Below are 6,602 nucleotides of genomic sequence, written 5' to 3'. Positions count from 1 at the left end.
GGTCATGAGATGCTTCTTGGCGACATTCTTCCTTGTAATGGAAGTCTGAAATAAATGCAAAATTTAAGTATAATATACAAATTGCATAAACATAAATATTGAGGGTTTTAGGTCATTTATAAAAAGGAGGTTGAAATGGAAAACTAGTGTGGTATTCTTTTTTAAATGTACAATTATTTATAGATTTCGATGAAACATCGTTTAAGCAACAAATATGGCAACGTGGTAAATGGTTAATAATCATATGCATAATTATATAGCTTGATATATACAATAAATGCATAATGCATTTTTCATACGAAATTAATATACAGGGTTTTTATTTTCACGCATTCGTATCTCATAAAAGAGCTCGAATATTTCATTGAAATTGTACAGAGAATAGACTAATTCATATTGATAAGGATCTTTATTAACACAAAAACAAAACTGCCGATAAAATTGCACCAGTAGTTTATGAGGAGTAGTCCGGACAAGCGTTTGTGCACCTGGCAACACACAGAAAAAAACACCTATTTATCAAAGGTCAATAACTCGGCCAAAAATCAGTTAACCGGAAAACCCGTGCATTATGCGCAAGGACTTGAGCTACAGATCAATCCTGTAAAGTTTCATTGAAATTGCATTAGTGGTATAAGAGAAGTAGTCCGGACAAGCTTTAAAAAAATATTAAAGGGCCATAACTCTGACAAAAATCATTGAACCGGAAAATGCTGACAATATGCACAGCTAGACTTAGTACTGATCATTCCTGTAAAGTTTGGATGAAATTGCACCAGTAGTTTATGAGGAGTAGTCCGGACAAGCTTTTGTGTATCAGGCAACACATAGAAAAAACACCTTTTTATCAAAGGGCCATAACTCGGCCAAGAATCATTCAACCGGAAAACCCATGCAATATGTGCAAGGACTTGAGCTACAGATCAATCCTGCAAAGTTTCATTGAAATTGCATTAGTGGTATAAGAGAAGTAGTCCGGACAAACTTTAAAAATAAAAATTATTAAAGGGCCATAACTCTGATAAAAATCATTGGACCGGAAAATGCTGACAATATGCACAACTAGACTTGGTACTGATCATTCCTGTAAAGTTTGGATGAAATTGCACCACTAGTATATGAGGAGTAGTCCGGACAACTTTTGTGACGGACGGACGACAGACAGACAGACGGACAGACAGACAGACGACGGAGAAGTGATCCCTATATGTCGCCACTACTCCGTAGAGGCGACACAAAAATGCCCATGCAAGGGTATACAGTGAGTGCACAGGTGAAATTCAAAATTACATAACATTTTGCTAGAATTCCTTTTTTATTTTAAGATTGTTTGAACGATAAATAACTCAAATTGCCGATAGAAATTTCTATACAGAAATTCATCAGAATAATAAATATAGTATCGTTCCATTTATAGAATAATAAGACAGTCATTTTATATTTTAGGCTGATATACATATTTATCACAACATTTTTTAATATCAACTATTGGTCAATCTTTTAAAATATATAGTTTGTCAAAAAACTAAAAGATCAAACTGCCACTTTAGAACATTGTTACTAGAAAAGGAAACATTAATGTGACATAATGGTCATTTTTAAGTTGTCATTTTGAACTGAATAAGCTATATATTATGCTTATTGAACAGTAATTGGAATAAAATTGTTAAAAAAAACATATATAGTATCTGCTTTAATATTAAAATATCACCCAACCCACCCTGCGTAAACGATACATTCCGAGGGGTATTTATAGAATTGTCTGTGCGTTATGTGTGTTATCGATTATGCACACGAACTATACTATAATATTTCAAACAATAATTATTTATTATACTTTGACCTGAAAATCTACCATTGACACATGGACGGACATAATGCCACTTTAACTAACGCATAAAGGGCACAAGAAAACATTTTAAAGGCTCGGTTTGATCAAGTCTGTTGGAATACGTTAGATACAAACGCGGAATTGCGTCCACGATAATAGCAAAGGCTTCATTGAGGCATGATAAGTGTGATTGTTTAATTTAGAATCATCAACAAACGTGTTTATACGCTAGTGTTACATTTCATGAAAAGTGTCATACGTTTCCCTAAAAAGGTGTGTATATTAAACAATGGGCAGAACTATTTCTTGAAAACAGGTCACATTCGATCCAGATTCAAAAAACCACATACGCAAACAAATAGTGTGCTAAGTGACAAAGGATTAAATGGAGTGCCAACTTTTAATGCCTCTCAAGGCACAAACAACGCTTATGTCAGAATAAAAACGGACAAATGACATACTTAAAGCTGCATTTTATAAACATGTAGAAATAGTTTGCCGTAGGTCTAAAAACCGAGCAGTCTACTCTTTTACAAACCATTTTAACAGTTTTGTTGTAAATATATTCAGAAGTTATAATTTTAAAAGGGAAACCCCACGGTACCACATAGGTTCGTAGACATGCACGAATTATAACAAGCAAATGAAGATTGTTTGTTTTTATGCGCTACGTCACAGTGTTCGACTTTTAAAAAAAAACTCAATAGTTACTGTTGTAAACGGCAAATGTAGGATTTTCGCATCTAATAACCTTTACCTGTTTTGACCTTGCGGTACATTAGATCTGTCGTTGATACAAAAGTAATCAACTGTTAAAATTATTAAAACTAGAACTGCAACTGTCATGGCGTGAATACCCCCGCATACCACTTTGTCAGAATCAACAGTGGCCATTTAGAGCTCAAGGACAACGTCCCTGCCAAATCTGAGGTAGCTAAGCCAGTGCTATGTATTCTACATGCTTCAAATGTGAAAATGTCAAAATCAATAAACTGCGGACAGGCAATCTTAAGCAACTGAGGGCAAAAACTTTTTTTAGTCGACCTTTGACCCAGTGACCCTCAAAATCAATAGGGGTCACCTTATAGTCATGATCAACCTCCATGCCAAATATGAAGACTGTGGGTCAAAGGGGTATTAAGTTAATGGGTGGACAATCTTTTTGAAGTCAAAGTCCATGTGACCTTGATCTTTGACCCAGTGACCTTAAAATAAATAGGGGTCACTTACTTATCATGAATAACCTCCATGCCTTATATGAAGACTGTGGGTCCAAGGAATCTTAAGTTATGGGGGGAAAACTTTTAGAAGTCAAGGCCCCTGTGACTTTGACCTTTGACCTAGTGACCTCAAAATCAATAGGGATCATCTACTCATCATGACTAACCATTATGCCAAATATAATGACTGTTGGTCAAAGGAATCTAAAGTTATTGGACGGACAATCTTTTTGAAGAAAAAGCCCCTGTGACCTTGACCTTTGATCTGGTGGCCTCAAAATCAATAGGGGTCATCTACTTCTCATGACTAACCTCCATGCCAAATATGAAGACTATGGGTCAAAGAAATCTTAAGTTATTGGGCGGACAAGTTTTTTGCAGTCAAAGCCCCTGTGACCTTGACCTTTGACCTGGTGACCTCAAAATGAAAAGGGGTCATCTACTCATCATGACTAACCTCCATGCCAAATATGAAGACTATGGGTCAAAGGAATCTTAAGTTATTGGGCAGACTAGCTTTTTTCAGTCAAGGTCCCTGTGACCTTGAACTTTAACCAAGTGACCTCAAAATCAATAGGGGTCATCTACACGTCATGACTAACCTCCATGCCAAATATGAAGACTGTTGGTCAAAGGAATCTTTAGTTATTGGGCGGACAAGCTTTTTGCAGTCACGGCCCCTGTGACCTTGACCTTTGACCTGGCATCCTCAAAATCAATAGGGGTCATCTACTTGTCATGACTAACCTACATGCCAAATATTAAGACTGTGGGTCAAAGGAATCTTTAGTTATTGGGCGGACAAGCTTTTTGCAGTCAAGGCCCCTGTGACCTTGACCTTTGACCTGGTGTCCTCAAAATCAATAGGGGCCATCTACTCGTCATGACTAACCTCCATGCAAAATATGAAGACTGTGGGTCAAAGGAATCTTAAGTTATTGGGCGGACAAGCTTTTTGAAGTCAAGACCCCTGTGACCTTGACCTTTGACCTGGCAACCTCAAAATCAATAGGGGTCACCTACTCGTCATGACTAACCTCCATGCCAAATATAAAGACTGTGGGTCAAAGGAATCTTAAGTTATTGGGCGGACAAGAAAAAACCGACGGACGCCCGGACGGCCGGACAGCCGGACGGCCGGACGGACAAGCTGATTCCAGTATACCCCCCTTACAACTTTGTTGTGCGGGGGTATAAAAAAACACAGCCTGTTTTATAATCCGGATATATACTGTTAAATTCTGACTGCTACTTAAAGCCATGTTTGTTGATTTTCTGTTGGATGTTTGGATGACCAAAAGACGGAGTTTCACATGTAAATAGGAAATGTACTCTCAATGTCGTTAGAATAAGGTTGCTGACTTTTAGGCTTCTAAAGCTCATTTTGGCCGTCTGGACCCGAACTAAGAACGGGACTCGATATGAAACCAATTTTATTAAACAAATAAAGCTATTTCTGTTTTTATGAATTTTATAAAATACAGCTTTAAAGAAAGCCCACAATTGACAAATTTATTTGTAATGAGTCTTGTAAAGTGACCATTGAAATCCATGATTTATATCATTGTAAGAGTATATATTTTTTTAATTTAGTTTAACCCATGAAAAAGGGTGCTATATCAGATACTTGTTAAAAACAAATATGAAATATAAATATGAAAGCGGGCGGAGAAAGAACTCAAATTCATTTTCAGGGACTTCTTTGGTCATTTTTTGTTTGAAAAATCTGATAAATTAAAAAACTGTTTGTTGAATTTCGTTTTGAAAACTATCTAGAATGATAGAAAATAGTCTAAGAAAATAAACCCGAACCCCAATATTTATAATTGAGTCATTAACGCTGTGCAGACGTTTAAAGAGCTGTTAACGTGACGTTACAATGTAGCATCAAACAGCGCGTACAAACTCACCCAGAAAAAGATCGCTATTTCAATGCCGCAAACCAATTAAATTAAATAAAAAATATATTTTTTCGTTTTTCGGCTCTTGAAAATATGTGGCATTTTATTATTCTTCGTGAAAATATATTCCACATTTCACTTAACTCTTATATAGAGGATATTGAATGAGTGTAGGTTTAATAATAAATTTTTTTAACGAGTTGAATAAAATCATATTCTTCGAGCTTCTGGCGAGCATATTGTTTCCTTCAACGAGTTCAATAAATTTAGTATTGAATCTATACGAATATAATATTCTTTTTTTCACATATATAATATAAAAACGGTAAACTGTTAGAAAGAGTCATTTTTCATTGACGCCCAAATTGTGTAACGCCAACATTAGCGGGCTTTAACGCTATGTTTCTATATAGCGCAAATGACGTCACGTCAAGGTGTTATTACACTAGTGTAATATCGTTTTAATTAAATGGCTTTATTACACTCCTGCGACTCGGTTTATGTGACAATACTTTTTACGCCACTCTCTTATCAGACTCTTCAATCTTATCTTTGTAAGTTAAATATGGACATTACCGGGGCTGCGTTCCGTAAATGGCACTTTACCTTTTTGACTTAATCGTTCATATATATTAGGATAATACGCAGTTTGAACTTTGTATACATTGTGCATTTAATTTAGAAAAAAAAGTTGCTCCTCTCTCATTATTAATAAAGTTTACAAATATAATCATATACTATGATATTGATACTTTTCGTCTGACGAAATAAAGATAAACAAACAAAAAATATGAAGTGTCTATGAATATTAAGATAGATGATATTTATAAACATATTAAGAATAGTTTGTAATTTGAAAGGTTATGTTATATATTGTGCGTAACCATTGTATTCATATACATATATTTAGTTTTTTTACTGAAGTACGACAAGTGCGATGCCGGTTAGGTAATTTCTTACTTTATCGCCTAAAGTCTTTATTATAAAAGAACAAAATATTAACAAACTTATTCGATGTTGCAATTCGATGTTTCAATTCCATTCTCGTTTTGTCTTTATTATCACTAGCAAAAAGAAAATATATTTGAGACTGTATTCAAACCAATCATTTCAAAGTTAATGTAGATTTTTTAAAGATAATCGAATACTAGAGTAACAAACCTGTAATGAACTTCGCCAACCATTCCACATCAGTTGTATCAGGATCGACGAAAGTCGTTCTATCTCCCCATTTTTCCTTGTATTTATATTCTGCAAGTCAAAGTTGTTGTCGTTGTTTTGTTGTAAAGCCACGTTAAGATACAATAATTGCTTAATATATTGTTCCATCATTTTAAACAGTTCTACTTTGTTTTATTGATCTTCTGCAAATCCAATAATATCATATCTTTCAAACAACTCACACTCTTCTTATACGTAACACATCTATTTTGGCCATAATTTGCGTGTACCTCACTGCACGAACCATAGCTTTACGCTCTGTGGCTTCTCAAACTTTTTTATTTCAATTTTCAGTCAATTGTCTTTGTGATTCATGTCAATCCTATACAATTGAACAACAAAAGTGTTGTTGACTTTCTTTTCTTTTGTAACCCTTTATATATTTTTGCTAAAAGAATTTTATATTCATTTACGTCAAAATGCATTACA

This window comes from Ruditapes philippinarum, unplaced genomic scaffold (assembly GCF_026571515.1).
Source record: "Ruditapes philippinarum isolate M1 unplaced genomic scaffold, ASM2657151v2 ctg1691_1_1_1_1, whole genome shotgun sequence".
Classification (NCBI taxonomy): Eukaryota; Metazoa; Mollusca; class Bivalvia; order Venerida; family Veneridae; genus Ruditapes; species Ruditapes philippinarum.
The sequence above is the reverse complement of the archived record's forward strand: the minus strand, read 5'-3'. Positions refer to the sequence as shown.